Below are 16463 nucleotides of genomic sequence, written 5' to 3'. Positions count from 1 at the left end.
CTTGCACGTGTTTCATATGAAAATGGTTGTGCTCTTGATAATACAGGTTCTGATATTCTGTTTATATTGGGCGTTAGTCTATCTGTTAGAGTTTCTTCAACAGGTTAGTCCATTTATACTAACTAGTTTTCATATTCCATGCCTTCATTTAATTTAACTTTAATCTTTCTCATGTGGAATTTTGCTTATATTCTTGCTTAAATGTCGTGTCATGGTCTATGAAAAATTTATCTGCAACGCACTTAACTACCCCCTATTTTTACATTACTCCATTCCTCTAAATTTTCTTTTTATTATACAAGAATTGGAGGAGATGAAATTTCGAAGGATGGTGCTTTTATATTTGTTTTTCACTTCATCTGTTATATTTGTTTTTCCCTTCATACGTTATCTAGAAGTTATTACGCTTTTCGTTAGGAGCCTAAAAGGATTTCGCTTCTTTCTAGAAAAAGAAACACTGATGGACTTACCTTTCCTAGTTTTATTGATAAATATTATTGTTTCGTAATTGATGAATGTAGAGGTTTCAAGAAATAATTGAGAGTAAATTTGTTGAATATTTTTAAATTTAAAACTTTAAATATTATAATAAAAACTTGCTCATTTTGTGGTGCTTTAATTCGAGTTATACAACCCCAAAATTTCTATTTATTTATTTTTTACTTTCTAATGGTTATCGGTGGTATAATATTTTGGTGTTAATTTGATTTTATCACGCATAATTTTATAATCTTATACGTAGAGGTATTCTTAGGTGATCAACATATAAATTTTATAATAGAAATGGTATGAAGCAGCATAGTTATGGATGTTCTAGTCTCTCATTCTTCTTTTTAAGGCTTATCTTTTCACTAGTGTACTTACCCGCAATTTGTGCGAAATTGAATGTATCTTTTAAATAATTGATGGCTTTAATTGATTAATTTTCAATAAAAAGTATATAAATTAAAACAATACTAATTAAGTCAAGGTCTTGATGTTGTCTATTCAAAAATTTGCTAGAAAGATATTTTCAAATTTTAATTTCGCTTAACATTTGGATAAAAAGAAAAAAACACATAAAAAGTATCTTAAGAAAAAAAATTAAGTTGATTATATAACATCATATTGGAGATTCTACTTGGCAATGGCAAAAAAAAGAAAAATTGAAACACGGAACATATAATAAAAATGTATATTTATAAAAAAAGTTATGATGTCATTAGTAATTTGATGTGTATTTATCTACATTATAATATAAAATTATCGTAGAGTAATAAAGTATTAATTTTTTTAGAGTACATTAAGTGTAGGTTGTAGAAAGGTATAGCGATAGTTGTATCCATGTTTGTCCCTAATACATGTAGCAGTGGAAGAGTTTTTATAACATTAAGCTAATTATTATTGTAGTCATCACTTAAAAAAATTAATATATGATAATTATTCAAAAACAACTCTTTTAATGTAAAAAGTAAGATAGATAATTTTTACTTTAAATAATAAAAGAGTTTAAGAGTGGAAGAGTTTTTTTTTTTTGCAGATACATATAAAAAAGTGTAATATTTATCATTATAGTCATCACTGAAAAATATATATGATAACAACCGTTCAAAAGATAACTCATTCTTTAATGTGAAAAATAAGATAGATTTTTGCTTAGAAATAATTATAAGTCAAATATATATTAATCGCAAATGCACATTTGTTATAACATAACTATAAAATGACTTTGAGAATTTTTTCTTCATTCTTTTTCATTAAATAATTTATTTACTAAAAGTTTTAAAAATTCTAAACAGATGTCTAATATAATAGACTATATAATATATCTTTTAAGATATCGATATCTAATAACTATGCGTGTGTTTGGTATGGAGGAAAATGTTTTTTCTGAAAAATAAGTAGATTTGAATTTATTTTCTCATGTTTGGTTGGTGAGTAGAAAATATTTTTCGAAAATGATTTTTAGTGTTTAATTTATGAATGAAAAATGTTTTTTAGGGAAATCTTTTATTTTTACTAAGGTAAAAAATAATTTATGAAATTGAAAAAATTCTTTTTAAAATTAAAACTATTATTTTTTTGGCGTGGTGGGGTGGGGTAGTGGTTGGGGGCAGAGGAGGGGGGAGGAGTGAAAAAATAAAATTTTGAAGTTAATAGTATTTTTTAAAAATAAAATTACTTTTTTGGGGGGTTGGAGGATGGGAGGGGGTTAGGAGTTTAAAAATAAAAATTGAAAATATTTTTAAAAAGTAAAATTAATTTTTTGGGGAGGGGGTGGGGTTTAGGGGCTGGCCGGTGGGGAAGTCAGGGATCAGGTAAAAAAATAAAACTTTGAAATTAAAAATATTTTTTTAAAATTAATTTTTTTTCAATAAAAATATAATTTGAAATTGGAGAAGAGTTTTATCTTCCTTAATTTTTGAAGGAAAATCATCTTCCGTAATTTTAAAGAAAATGAATTGATTTTGAAAATATTTATCAAAATTTTTATTCTAATCAAATATGAAAAAATTTTGAAAAATATTTTTCCGCCCTACCAAAAACACTCTGTGAGAAGTGTAATATTATACATTTCAGCAATGACAATGATTATCATCCCATGTGTTAAAAGACAGTTGAGGGACCCACATTTTTCAACAGAGGTAAAACAAAAAGGGAAATGTGGGTGGACTTCTATGTTCAATAAATAAAAAAGCTCAACAACGAAGCAAATAAGTACAATAATACCTTTACATAACATTTAGTAAATTACTATATTACCCCTGCCTAGAAAAGAATAATTGCTTTTCTAACCTCTTATATATATTTAGTAATTAGTAAAGTAAAGTGAAGTATATATATTTCCTTTCTCTATCCAAAAAAAAAAGTAGATACATAAGTTAAAAATGGTTGAAAGTTTGAAATGGGCCATTTCAACTACAAATTCGAAATATATTTTTTTTTTGGATAGAGAAAGGAAATATATATACTTTTGGCTAAATTTTATATTTAAGAAATTTATTAAATAATATAATTTTATATTATGAATAAAAATTTTGACTCATAAATTATTATATTTTAATTTGATCTATAAAAAATGCACAAGTTAAATAAGTATATGGGATGATAATGAATTTCACATTATCAATGGAATAGACTTTTTTTAAAAATTAAAATAAATAAATCTGTTTAGAATAAAATTTACAAAAGTTTTTAAATTAATGTATTAACTAGTTTTTGGAAACCAAAAAAAGAAAAAATTAGTTTTTGTTTTTTACGCGTTTATTTCTTAAAACGCGTGTTAGAAATCTATAAAATACACTACCTGAGCATTGTGTAAGTCAGGAAGTCATGCTCATATGCTACCGGCGGCGTACTCCGGCGCCAGACTACGCTGCGTATGTCGCCGACGAAGCAAAACTGTAAACCCTATGTTAATTTTCTCCATGTATCTGCGTCTTTCCTCCATTAACTGTTTTGTGACAATGTCAGATTTTCTTTGAATTCTTGCCTGCATTCCTTTTGAAGAAAAATCAAGAACTTATCCATCTTTTTGAAGTTACACCTGTATTCTAAGGCATATTTACAAGAAATAATGAAATTTTTATTTTCAAGAATATATTGACATTGCAAATATAAAGATATTCAAGAAAACTTTCTTTCTCCAAAAAATTCTGTTGTTTTTCGTACTGTGTGTTGAAGATGTTCTAGAATTTGTTTTTGAGGCTTTTTATCTTGTATGATTTCAGAAGGGTTGGTCGTTGTAGTCATAGGATTGCATGCATTACTCAACTAATAGGCCGTTCTGGCGGTTTGTGTTCATTGGTTTGCGTATATAATCCGGAAGCCCAATGAGGGTTTTGCATTCTCTGCTAAGAATCTCCCTTGTGCGTCCCACTGTCTCCTTCAAAATTGTTGACATTGAAAGGCCTGTCTCTGTTATACTAGCTAACTTAAGTATATGTCCCATCTGGTTTCTTTGATTTTGAAAATTTGTGTGCAGTGAGGATGAACGACTTTGCACACATGCTTTTCCTTCTCTAATGCCGCTATTGTCCACTGGGATTTTCATTCCTCTGAGTTATCTTAACAAATTGAATTAAATTGAATTCAACAGATGGTTCATTCAAGCTCACGGCAGGTCTTGATGTTTACATAATGAATGTATACGGGCCCAAATTAATGGATAAGAGATGTGATAAGTTATCTTTTTTACATTTTGTTTCTTTAACAACCACTATTTAATCTTAAGATTTGGTTAACATTTACTATAATCTGGAGACCATGTTCTCAGGGTACCATGTGTCTTTTCAGTAATGTGTAAAATGATGTTATTCTTTTCTTTACATTTGCCATCTAGTTATACAATTAGTTGTGTTGAAGTAGGTGAAAGTACAAGGCACAATAAGTATATGAATATATGTGATGCAGGTCAGTAGTATTGTTTTTTTTAGTGTTGTAATGTAATATTGTGTCGGTGATCAAGAAGAACGTATTTTCAAGTCAAAGATTCTAAATCTGCATAACTGTAAGTAGTTCCTTTCCTCCAACCTCACTGCATTGTCTGTTTCTTCATCTGAAGCTGTTCTGGAGTACTTCTCCTATTGATACTACCAAGTGGCTAAACTATATCTATTCTCAGATTTGGCACCCAGAGCTTTGTATGTGAGAGGCACTGTTATAGATATGATGTTCAACGCTTTCTTTTCTTTAAAGTTGTTGATCACTTCTTTATGTAGGCATGTTTTGATTATTTGTTCTTGCTGAAGTTGGCTGGAACATACATATTCATGCTTAGGTACTTTTAGCCCAACTTATGGAGACAGCATATGTGCCTGTTTCTTTCATCTTTTATTGTGCTTTCTTTTTGACTGGAAATTTCAATTAACTATTGTTTCGTCTACTTCCTTTACACCAGTGACATCAAAAATACTGCCATTCAGATGTTATGCATGCTTTTCCAGCAAGCTTTGGCTTGAAAGGAGAGGCTCTGAGCTGAGCTGACCTTTCTTTATTGAAAATTTGTTACTAAAGCTCATGGGATCGAAAGGTTTGAAGGTAAAGTTCTTTTAGTATCCATTAGGATAGGTATAAAAATACTAACCTGGTCTTTTTCTATGCCATTATTTACAGGATGACATGTGTTTGTGCCTTGGAATTGTTGATTGTAGACAAGAAAATCTTAAGAATTATTGATACAATGAGCTATGCTCTCGTCTAGGGTGGATAGGGATTTGGATAAATGGATTGATACTGGAAATCGAGGTAAAATAGATGAGCTTATAAAGAATAAGAAGAGTAGAAGGAGTCATACAACTCTTCCATTTTTCCAGCACAAGAAGTTCTTAATATTTCATAGAGCCTTTTTAAAATTTTATAGTATGTTATTTCATAGAGTCTTTTAAAATTCTATAGTATGTTAGTGAAAAAAAGATTGTGGACTTATCATTTTGTTACAATTGAAATAAATATGTATTAGAATAAAAATTTACAAAAGTTTAGTGTATAAATTATGTATTAACTAGTTTTTGGAAACCAAAAAAGATAGTTTTTTGACGCATTTATTTATTAAAAAAACGTGTGTTAAAATTCTATAAAATACGCTACCTGGGCATTGTGTAAGTCAGGAAGTCATGCTCATACGCTACCGGCGGCATACTCCGGCTCCAGAGTAAGCTGCGTATGCCGCTGACGAAGCAAAACTGTAAACCCTAAGTTAATTTTCTCCATGTATCTGCGTCTTTCCTCCATTACTGTTTTGCGACAATGTCAGATTTTCTTTGAATTCTTGCCTGCATTCCTTTTAAGAAAAAAATCATGAACTTATCGGTTTGAAGTTACACCCATATTTTTAACACATATTTACAGGAAATAATGAAATTGTTGTTTTCAAGAATGTGTTGACATTGCAAAAATCAAGAAATTCAAGAAATCTTTCTTTCTCCAAAAAATTCTGTTGTTTTTTCGTACTGTGTGTTGAAGATGTTCTAGAATTTGTTCTAGATCTTCTATGTATGTATGGATGGCATTTTGATGTGCAGAAAGTTGTGCTCAATTTATTTATTATTTTACTTCATCATATGAAGTTGTGTACATCTTTTGAAGGATCATCTGACGTTGTACCTTCTTTTGAAAGATCATTTTGGATGATCATCTGAAGTTGTACTTTCCTTTGAAGAATCATTTGAAGTTGTACTTTCTTTTGAAGGATGAGATGGATTACGAGTTTGAACAGTGTTTCTGACATTGAGCAGCGAAGTAAATATCAGATATATCCACTGTTTTCTTGAACCTAAACTGCCCTAAATAAACTTTATATGATTTGACTTTGGACCTTTAAAGATCTCTGTCGAATTTAGGTGTGATTTTTGTTGGCATTTATGACTTAGACTCCTACTTTATGCTTACCCAATCATTTCTGCTTTTCTTTAATTGAATTTTAAAGTCTTTATGCTTACCCAATCATTAAAAGCACTGGTCATCACTTGCTCGGAATTTTTACTTTGTGTACCATATGTAGGTTAAGAGAGAAGTGAAAAGAAACAAAAAGGTTAGGTGGGGAAGGTGTGGTTCTTCTCTTTATTGAGTATACTGTCGCAATTCTCTAGACTTAAAGTAACTTTGCCGGTGAGAGTATTGCAGTATCAACATTTATCACTTTCTTTTCTCTCAAGCTACTTTTGGAAAACCTAGATAAGAATATAGTTGTTGAAGTATCCTCCTCATCTGTTGCTATTCCATTCCCTGTTCCTCTTTTCAGATATACCTGTGAATTGTGAGTTAAAATAAAGAGGTGCAGGGCCTAGAGTTGGAAAGCTACACTGGAGAGTGCACTGTCAGGAGAGAGATTGGTTTGCAGAATATTCTGTGGGGAAGTGCTTCTGAAAAGCGTGATCCCTGAGTCTAGATTCCTCAGTCAGATAGAAAGTTCAAGTCGGTGAATTGATGGATTTCTTTATTGCTCATTTATTCATCTTCAAGGCTATTTTTAAATTTCTGTAGATACTTTCTAAAACTTTATATCTTCATCACTTTCATAAGATGATCCATCATAAAGATGTGGAGGTTTTGTCTTCCGTGAAGTTCAATAAGACTTGTTTTCTCTCGAGCTGATTAAATTGTTGCTTAACACGGCACCTCAGGTGGGTCTATGAGATTTTGGAATTATATTTCCATTTCATGGTGTTTCTTCTCCGTCTCATAAGGCTAACTGATGCATGCAGCCACGATGGGTTTCAATGCTTTTGGTGAAAATACATATGATCTTCCACTTCTCTTATTTTTATTACTCTCTCTGGTATAACTCATAATGGCTATCAACATGTTCTCTCTTGGACTTAAAAACTGCTACTTGGCATGGCATCCCTCGTGGGTCTTTGAGATTATGGGAAAAGTTCCATTTTTTGGTATTTCTTCTGTGTCTCATACGTAAACTGATGCTTGCAGCCATGCTGGGTTTCAAAACTTTGAAGCTAATCGTGTTTTGGCGCCGCAAAGTTTAATATTTTTTTGTCACCAAATCACCCTTTTGGTGAAACAGCACGGCCTTCTACTTTTCTTGTTCTTATTACTCTTTCTGGTATAACTCAAAAAAAGCAGTTTAACATGTTCTCTCTTGAGCTGAATAACTGTTGCTTGGCATGGCACCTAGGGTGGGTATATGAGATTTAGGAGGAAGTTCCGTTTGATGGTGCATTTTCTGTCTCATAAGGATAATTGATGCCTGCAGCCATGACAGTGCAGAAACTAGAACTTGAAGGAGATTGCATCATTCTGCAGAAGCTATCTGCTCGGAGCTACTACAGCAGTCATCCCATCAATGTGATCAATCTTCCACCCCAAGTTGTGGTGACAGTGTATTGTCTGATGTATAGTAATGTTAACAAATTTCTGGGGAGTGTTAGGTTTCTTTCTGACATTATCTCAAACAAATATGTTAGTAATTCACATGACCTGATGTGTTCTCTCTCAGTTAATTAGCTTCATTTCTTTCACCCACTTTTCAAGATTCTCTTGGACTGCATTCTTATTAATCATGAAAGCATTAGAGATTACGATGTCTAAGTCTCCTAGGCCACAGTCTCTTTCATATTCCATCTCGCTTATGTTCAGATCTTGTAATAGAACTCTCATGCATGACATTTTTTATTCAAATTTTCAGAATTTGCACCTAGAAAAACTCATGGTTTCTTAGAATCTGGGACAAAATGGATGGACTTCCATCCAGAGATTACAGTTGAGTACTTTAACTATATCTCAGATGTTTTTGCGTCTTCTCTATTCTGCTAAAATGATGGATTGTTACCTTTTCCAATATGAGATGCAGAACGGTACTTGAACGGAGAGTCTTAAGAATCAGGATACCATTGATAAAACCTGCCTAGTGGGTGCAAAAGTTCTCCAACTGGTGGATAAGAGAATATTAGGGATTGTGGGCGGCACAAGTCTTGGTATAATTGATCAAGGCCTATTCTGGCCTTTGTATAGTCCATTATGTCTGTTCTGTGTTTCTCAATTTTTTTTAATTATGCATTTACTTTAAAAGATTGTTTCTCTTAGAGATTTTTTGGTTGAACTCATTAGAAAATATAAATCTTAGCATAAACTTCCTCATAAATAGTATAATATTTGTTGGTCGTGTAAGTAAAAGTAATAACTGCATAACTATGCATCACTCTGTTATCCACATAGGAAAATAAGCTCGACATAACTTATGCGACGTTTGGTTGGCAGTATTTAACTGTTCATTATTAATATCCTTATGACTTATGCTGGAATCTATGTATTAGCTTATGATGGATAGAATATGGAAAATAATTGGACTCCTAGACTCCCCCCCCCCTCCCTCCACACACACACACACAAATAAGAAAACATGTGTTAACAATGCACACGTGTGTATTTACAAGCAAAAACTCCCTTTATAGTATATAATTCATGCATAGCATAACTCATTTATTATTCACCGCGTTAGGATCCCTACATTATAATTTACTGCATAACAGTTTTTACATTATTATAACTGGATAAACATTCCCAGCATGACTAATACTTAACCAAATAATGTCTTGCGAAGACGGTTGTTTTCTTGATAATACAGGTTCCATGTGTTTTTGGGCGTTAGTCTAACTGATGTAGAATTTCTTCTAACAGGTTAGTCCATTTACACTAACTAGTTCTCATTATAAAGTTTGATACGTTTGAATTTCCTCTTGAATCTTGAGAGTTCTAACTTAAGATATTTAAAAAATTTTTTACAGATCTTTTGGTTCTTGGATTGCACATGATNAAAGTTTGATACGTTTGAATTTCCTCTTGAATCTTGAGAGTTCTAACTTAAGATATTTAAAAAAATTTTTACAGATCTTTTGGTTCTTGGATTGCACATGATTTTCCACTTTTCTTATTGTTATTACTCTCTCAGGTATAACTCAAAATGATAATCAAGCATGTTCTCTTTTGAGCTGAAAAACTATTGCTTGGCATGGCATCTCACGTGGGTCTGTGAGATTTTAAAGAAAGTTCTATTCATGGTGTTTATTCTCTGTCTCATAAGGCTAAATGATACATGCAGCCATGACAGGTTCCTAATCTTTTGAGCTGATTCGTTTTTTGACTGGGCAGAGTTCAGTTTCTTTGCCGCCCCTCACCGAACCACCCTTTCGTGATATTATGTATGCACTACTTCTTTTCTTATTCTTATTGCTCACTCTGCTCTGATTTATACACAATGAAGATTTGGAGGTTTTCATCCTTCGATGTCGAGGTAAAGAACTCAAACAACGGCACTTCAGGTGGGTCTATGAGATTTTGGGAAAAGTTCCATTTTTTGGTCTTTCTTCTGTCTCATAGGCAAACTGATGCTGGCACAGCCATACTGGGTTTCAAAGCTTTTGAGCAAATGGTGTTTTGGCATCGCAAAGTTCAATTTTTTTATACATTCATGAAGTTAAGTACATGTAAGCCATTTGCAAATCAGTCTTACAAGGGAAAGGTAACATAGACTGTAGTTGTTAATACAAGATTAGGAAGTGACATCAACTATTAGGAGTACGAAGTGGGATTATGGATTATTGGGAATAAAGCTAACATTGTGTAGTGAATACAGAAGGGTTTGGAGGGACTGCTCACCTACATTCCGAACCTTTTACTTCACTTTAAAGCTTGTTCTCTTTAGCATTCCTGTTCCTCCCTCTGAAGGATATATGCCAGTTCTAAGTGGTAGAAAACCAAAGCATGACTAACACTTCTTCTCAGTCTAGTTGTTCTATTCTGAGGTATCAATACCACAGTTTATATCAGTTCTGTGCTCCTTGTTGAAAGCACAATATCTAAAAAGATTCTTTTTCATGTGTTTTATAAGAAAATGTTTGTTTCTTGATAATACAGGTTCCGTGTATTTTGGGTGTGAGTTTAACAGATGTGGGCATGTTAGAATTTCTTCAACAGGTTAAGTCCATTGACACCTACTAGCTCTCATATTTCACTCCTTCATTTGATTAAAGTCTAATCTTTGTATTGTGGAATCTTGCTTATGTTCTTGCTTAAATGCCGTGTCATGTTCTCTGAATAAACTCCCCTGTTTAACGTTACTGCCTCAATTAACGCCTTTATTTTATTCCTCCTCTCATTTTTCTTTTGATTATGCATAAACAAGAACTGGAGGATATGAACCTGAAGGCTTCATGCGAAACTCTGAAAGATTGTGCTTTTATACGTTTTTTCCCCGTTAAACGTCATCTTTAGGCGAACTTTTGGTATTCACTTCTACTAGTTTTCCATTTGAATTTCCCCTACATCAACAACTTATTCAAAAATGGAGACAAATGTTTAGTTGTTTACACTTTAAGCAACTCTATGAGATCATTGCTTCCTGGAATCTATTCATCGCCAAGTTAAGGTAAACTACTTGGGTGGCATTTGGTTAGAGTTTTAAAAATTGACTTTTCTAACTTAAGAGTTTGATTGTTCACGCAATCCGAAATGGTGATTGGTTGTAATTGAAGTAATCTTTACAAAAATGTATGTATAAATATAAAACGGATAAACAAGGTGATTTTTGATGATGTTGTCTGTTTGGTTTAAATTCAAGAGTTTTTGGAAGTTTGCGAGCTTAGATATGGAGAAATCTGCAGCATTCTCTAACATGGAATGGAAGGAGCGAAAACCATAATGGATAAGGTGCTGTAGAGATTCCATATATTGGTGCTTTTATATTGCAATCACAAACACATTGTTTGTATAACTTAACTTTCTATGTTGGGAATAATTTCTTGAAAATTTAAATAAAATGTCTATTTATCCCCTCCCCTTTCCTGCAGTAAAGATTTATAATTTCACAGGTTGTGGGGGTTTGATTTTCTTGATTGCCTTCAAATGCATGTTTTTAATATTTCATAGAGGCTTTTTTGGATCTTCAATGATGAACAGTTGTTATGTTATACAGCCCCATAATTTCTATTATTTCTAGTACTCTCATTTATTTATTGCATGAACGTTTGGTATTGATTTGATTTTATCGCAAAGAATCTTATATAGAGATATTCTTGGTTGGTCAATATATAAACTTTATAATTTTTTCAATTATCCGATCTAGGGACATGTCTTAGTATTCATGAAAGACATTTATAGTTTTTTTTTTTTGGTGGATCGATGAAGGGAAATATAGTATACGGAGTACTATATATATCTCTCCGTCCAAACCTGTATATTAAAAATAGTTGTCCATCAATACTAGTTCAATTTTTTTTAAAAATATATAGATATAATTTACTTTTTGTGTTTATTTTACCCTTCTAATTAAATACTATTTATCATCCAACACATTTTAAAATATTAAATTTAATAAAATCAATGGATATATCGATATTATCTCTATTATTTATTGTTTTATTATTTTTTAAGGAGTGCAACAAGTCATTCGTGGACAACTATTGTAAGACAAGAAATAATTTATAATTTTATATGAAAGGATTAAATTTTGATCGTAAATTTTATATTTTAAATTAACCAATCAAAATTGTACAAGTTAAATATCAAAGTAATAGTTTTTTTTTAAAAATCATGTAGACTCTTTTATTAATTTCTTTTTATTATCAAGGGAGACTGGAGTAGGGCTTATTTTTTTATTAAAATAAATAAATAAATAAATTATTAATTAGAGTAGTTTTCATGTTTTTTTCCGCGTCCTTTTATTTTCTCAAAGCGCGTCTTAGAAAGCTTTAAATAGACGCTACAGACGCAATTTAGAACTGAAGAACGCTACACACGCCGGCGCAGAGTATGCCACCGGTATGCTACCGGTGACGAATCAAAATCATAAACCCTAAAATGATTTTCTTGCATCTATAGCTTCTTCCATCCATTAACTGTTATGTTACATCCATTAACTGTTATGTTACAATGTAAGATTTGCTTTTTAAGAAAAAAATCAAGAACTTGTTGTTTTTTTGAAGTTCAAGAAATCTTTTCTTTTTCCAAAAATTTCTGTTGTTATTTTTGTAGTGTATGTTGAAGATGTTTAAGAATTTGTTTTTACTTTTTTTAAGAAAATGCCCGAGTCTGTTTAGTTTTCACAAGGGTTGTTTGAGAGTAAATTTTCACAAGGGTTGTTGAGGAATTGAATGGAAAGATATTCTTGATGCTGACATCATCTTTCCTATTGTATTCATGCTGCTGTACATAATTTCTTTTGCCCAACAATTATGATGTTCATAAATTGGATTGATTGTTGTAGTCTATAGGATTGCATGCATTACTCACTTGATATGCTGTTTGGCGGTTTGTGTTTATTGGTGTATTTCAATATAATTTTGTGGTTTTACTTGTAATTTGGAAAACTGGTATGTTGTCTGGCCAATGAACTGTAGTTTCGTATGCTTGCTTTACACCAGCCATTAAGTTTTTCAGGTGAAGTTCTTTTGAGTTTTAGGTTGTAGGATTCATCAGGATAGGACTTAGGAGTAGAACTACTTACTTGATCTTTGTTCGTGCCAATGTTTACTGGTCATTCTCTGTTATACCACAGCATATTTCCTTCTGGTTCCTTCGATTTTGTAAGTTTGTGTGCAGTGAGGATGACATACTTTGCACACGTGCTTCTCCTTCTCTGATGCCTCTATTGTCCAACGGGTTTGGCATCCCTCTGAGTTCCCTTAACAAATTGAATTCAAGTGATGGTTCATTCAAGCTCTCAGGATACATTTCAGGTCTTAATGTTTAAGGGATGTCATAAGTTATCTTTTCTAGACTTTGTTTCTGTAACAACCTGTTTGAATTTGCAGGTCCTTCAGTATTTCTGCGTCCACTTANTGTTCTGGCAAAAGAAATCGGAAGACTTATATTTGGTTGACAATTTACTATATCGTTATCTTTGTTTTGCACAGTGTTTTTGTTTTCATTGACCTTTGTATAAAGGAAATTCGACTTTATATGATAGCGAAGCTTACTCTTTAGTACCCCTACTTAATCTTATGTACTCTTGTGATGTTTGATCGAGTCATCTGTTAATAGGGGGAGGCTGCTGTTTTATTTCCAGACGGATTTGGTGATAGACGTGTGGAGGGTAAATGCTTGCTGCCAAATATGCCCTGAAAACAGGATTCCTTACCTGGGCATATGTCTAGGCATGCAAATTGCTGGGATCGGGTATGCTAGATTCATTCTTGGGTTGCAAGATGCGAACAGTACAGAGTTTGATACCAACACCCACAGTCCTTGTGTAATTTTTATGCCGGAAATTAAGTTCTGATACTTTCCCTTCATCACGAATTTCCCTCATGATCTTCATGTATTTTAGGTCTCATTTTAGCAGCGGCTATATTAATCTGTAGACCAGGTTCACAGGGTTCAAAAGCGCATATGGGTGGTAGCATGTGTCTTGGATCAAGAAGAACATATTTTTTTTAATGAAGTAAGGTGATTTCATTAGAAGGCATCAAGAAGATGCAAGGTAAAATATTACAGCAAAAAGAAGGGGTCTGCTTCTGTGCAAGAATTTACTCAATAACTAAAGAACAGATAAAACCAAGAAAAGATCAACAGTGGTCACATGGCCCGGTTGAATCAACTATATAAGTAGACTAAACAGTTGGATTTAAGAATGTGGTTAGGAATTGAAATCCCATCAAAACATCTACAATTCCTTTCATCCCAGATACACTAAAAGATAGCAGCAGGCACCATGTGCCATGTTTTTTTGATGGGTTTCCCAACTCTCCACTAACACCAGCTCTCATAGGCTTCTTTGATACTATTTGGCATGACCCAGGTAATTCCAAAAACTGATAAGAACATACTCCATATGACTGCTGCTAATTACAGTGCAAAAATAGATGCCTTCCAAAAACTGATAAGAACGTATTTCCAAGTCAAAGGTTCTAAATCCGCAAAACTCTAAGTACTTCCTTTCCTCTAACCTCACTGCATTGACTGTATCTTGATCTGAAGCCATTTTGGAGAACTTCTCCTATTGAACTTGCCCAGTGGCAGAACTATATCTTTTCTCAGATTTGGCAGCCGGAGCTTTGTAGGTGAGAGGCACCATCAAGATATGATGTTCAACACTTTTTTTTTTCTTTTAATTTAGAACTGTGGTCTGGTTTAATGATTATATGTGGACCATAAGATGTGATATACGTAGTAAGGAATACATGCTAAAAACTTATCCTGTGCTTTGCAGTTGAATCCTGATATGATGCAGCAATTTGAAGATGCTGGCCTTATGAAAATGGTTGCGGCATGGAGGTTAATAACCTTTTATATAATTGAATTGTGAAGTCATGATAGCTATTAGTAGTGTTCTTATTGGTTCTATTATAATTGATTTATGAAGCCATTGAATGGAAAGATGTGGAGTTTTTCTTGTTGAAGGCCTCACTTGCACAACTCTAAATAAAATTAAGTACTTTGATTTTAAGAAGTTCTGACTTGTACTATTTTGAATGAAGATACTCGGTTGGGCAGACTTGTGTATTCACCCTCAGTGGTCATTTTCTTTTGCATGGTCTACACTTCTTTTCTTCTTTGAAATGAACATGGTCTAGACTTTTTGATTTAGATTGTTTCTTAAAAGTTGAAAATTGTGTCAAGTAAGAGTGGGAAATTATGTTTTTTCTGATTTTGTTAATGTTTTGAGGATCAATAGTGATGGGCTGCTGAGAATATGTCAAGTCGTGCTTTTATGCAAGTTTAATCGCATAGACCTAGTTTCACAAAAGACAGCAGTGAGACTCTTCAATGAATTCTTATGTTCCTTTGTTTGCTACTTCTGATCACCAGGGCATATGCTTTATATGAAAATTTATAGACCTTTTCTACTCCTAGTATGATGCTCCATTCTAGTATCATAAGTATTTTTTTTTCCAAATGAATATTCTTATATCACAACACTTTCTTTTTTTCCGTGATATTTACTTTCTTGTAAGACTGTTCTTTTTCAGTGATATGTTTGTTATTACATGTTAAATTGTGAACATCTTTCCTCTAAGGCGTGCACAGTTTGCTTACATGGAATCTTAGGCACATCTCTCTTTCTTAGTCTCACGCTGGACTAATGTATGATTTCAGCAAGAGCAGCCAGAGGGACTACTATAGTGAGTCTAGCGTCTACTAGAGTAGAGTTAAGTGAAAAGGTATAGCAGCCTTTCCGAGCGAGCCTCTGGGATCTCCTGCTCTAGGTATTTGATGACAATGGTAAGTATTAGTTTCTTTGACATTGATCTAATATGCATTTGATGTGCGGAAAGTTCTGCTCAATTTATTATATTAGTTCATCGTCTGAAGTTGTACTTTCTTTTGAAGGATCATTTGAAGTCTTACCCTTCTTTTGAAAGATTATCTGAAGTTGTACTTTCTTTTGAAGGATGATCTAACTTTCTCCTGAATGATCATCTAAATTTGTACTTTCTTTTGCAGTATCATCTGACTTTGCACTTTCTTCTGAAGGATCATCTGAAGTTGTACTTTCTTTTGAAGGATCTGCAGTTTCACGAGATGGACTGGTGGTTATGGGAAAAGGAAATGGTGGTCTGTTTTTGGCAAAATGTTGATCTGACATCATCTTTTCTATTTTACTGATACTGCTGTTCATAATTTCCTTTGCCCGACAACTATGATGTTTGAATGATTGTTCATTGTTGTAGTCCTATAGGATAGCATACATTACTCAACAGTTTCACCATATCTTGATAACACTTTCTTGGAAGGCATTAAAAGATAGCAATATGTGGAAGTGTTGTAGTTAGTGTTGTTAGCAGCAGAATTAGGTATGGGTTGTACTGACTTTTTCCAAATCCCAATCATTGCTTGAAGAAGCCTTAACAGGCAATGAACCTGAGGCCAGTGTAGGCTTTTGTTTCTCCTTGATCTCTTCTTGTTGCCTTTTGCTCTCTGTTGTGGTCTGTATGTTCTTGCCTTTGTAAGTATTAAGTAGTGCTCTTCTACCGTCTTTTCTTTACAAATTATTTAGGTGCACATATTGTATGTTTACCTCAGTTTTTGGT

At 32.8% G+C, this 16463-nt stretch overlaps 1 long non-coding RNA gene across 50 annotated transcripts in view; it reads left to right on the top strand.

Moving 5' to 3' along the window:
* LOC107010566 overlaps window positions 1–16403 on the top strand; it is a 61086-nt gene extending 44683 nt beyond the window's left edge. For 38 of the 50 annotated variants that reach the window (XR_003576360.1, XR_003576359.1, XR_003576344.1 and 35 more), the window contains 9 exons: window positions 47–103; window positions 4701–4759; window positions 4880–5019; window positions 5095–9114; window positions 9325–12365; window positions 13474–14492; window positions 14642–14706; window positions 15529–15654; window positions 15877–16403. This is a non-coding gene — a long non-coding RNA (uncharacterized LOC107010566). The remainder of the gene's footprint in view (window positions 1–46; window positions 104–4700; window positions 4760–4879; window positions 5020–5094; window positions 9115–9324; window positions 12366–13473; window positions 14493–14641; window positions 14707–15528; window positions 15655–15876) is intronic. The other 12 variants (XR_003576370.1, XR_003576375.1, XR_003576363.1 and 9 more) reach the window with 12 other exon arrangements.
* Window positions 16404–16463: the final 60 nt, after the last annotated feature.

This window comes from Solanum pennellii, chromosome 2, assembly GCF_001406875.1.
Source record: "Solanum pennellii chromosome 2, SPENNV200".
NCBI classification, from domain to species: Eukaryota; Viridiplantae; Streptophyta; class Magnoliopsida; order Solanales; family Solanaceae; genus Solanum; species Solanum pennellii.
This window is presented reverse-complemented; position numbering and strand designations above follow the sequence as displayed.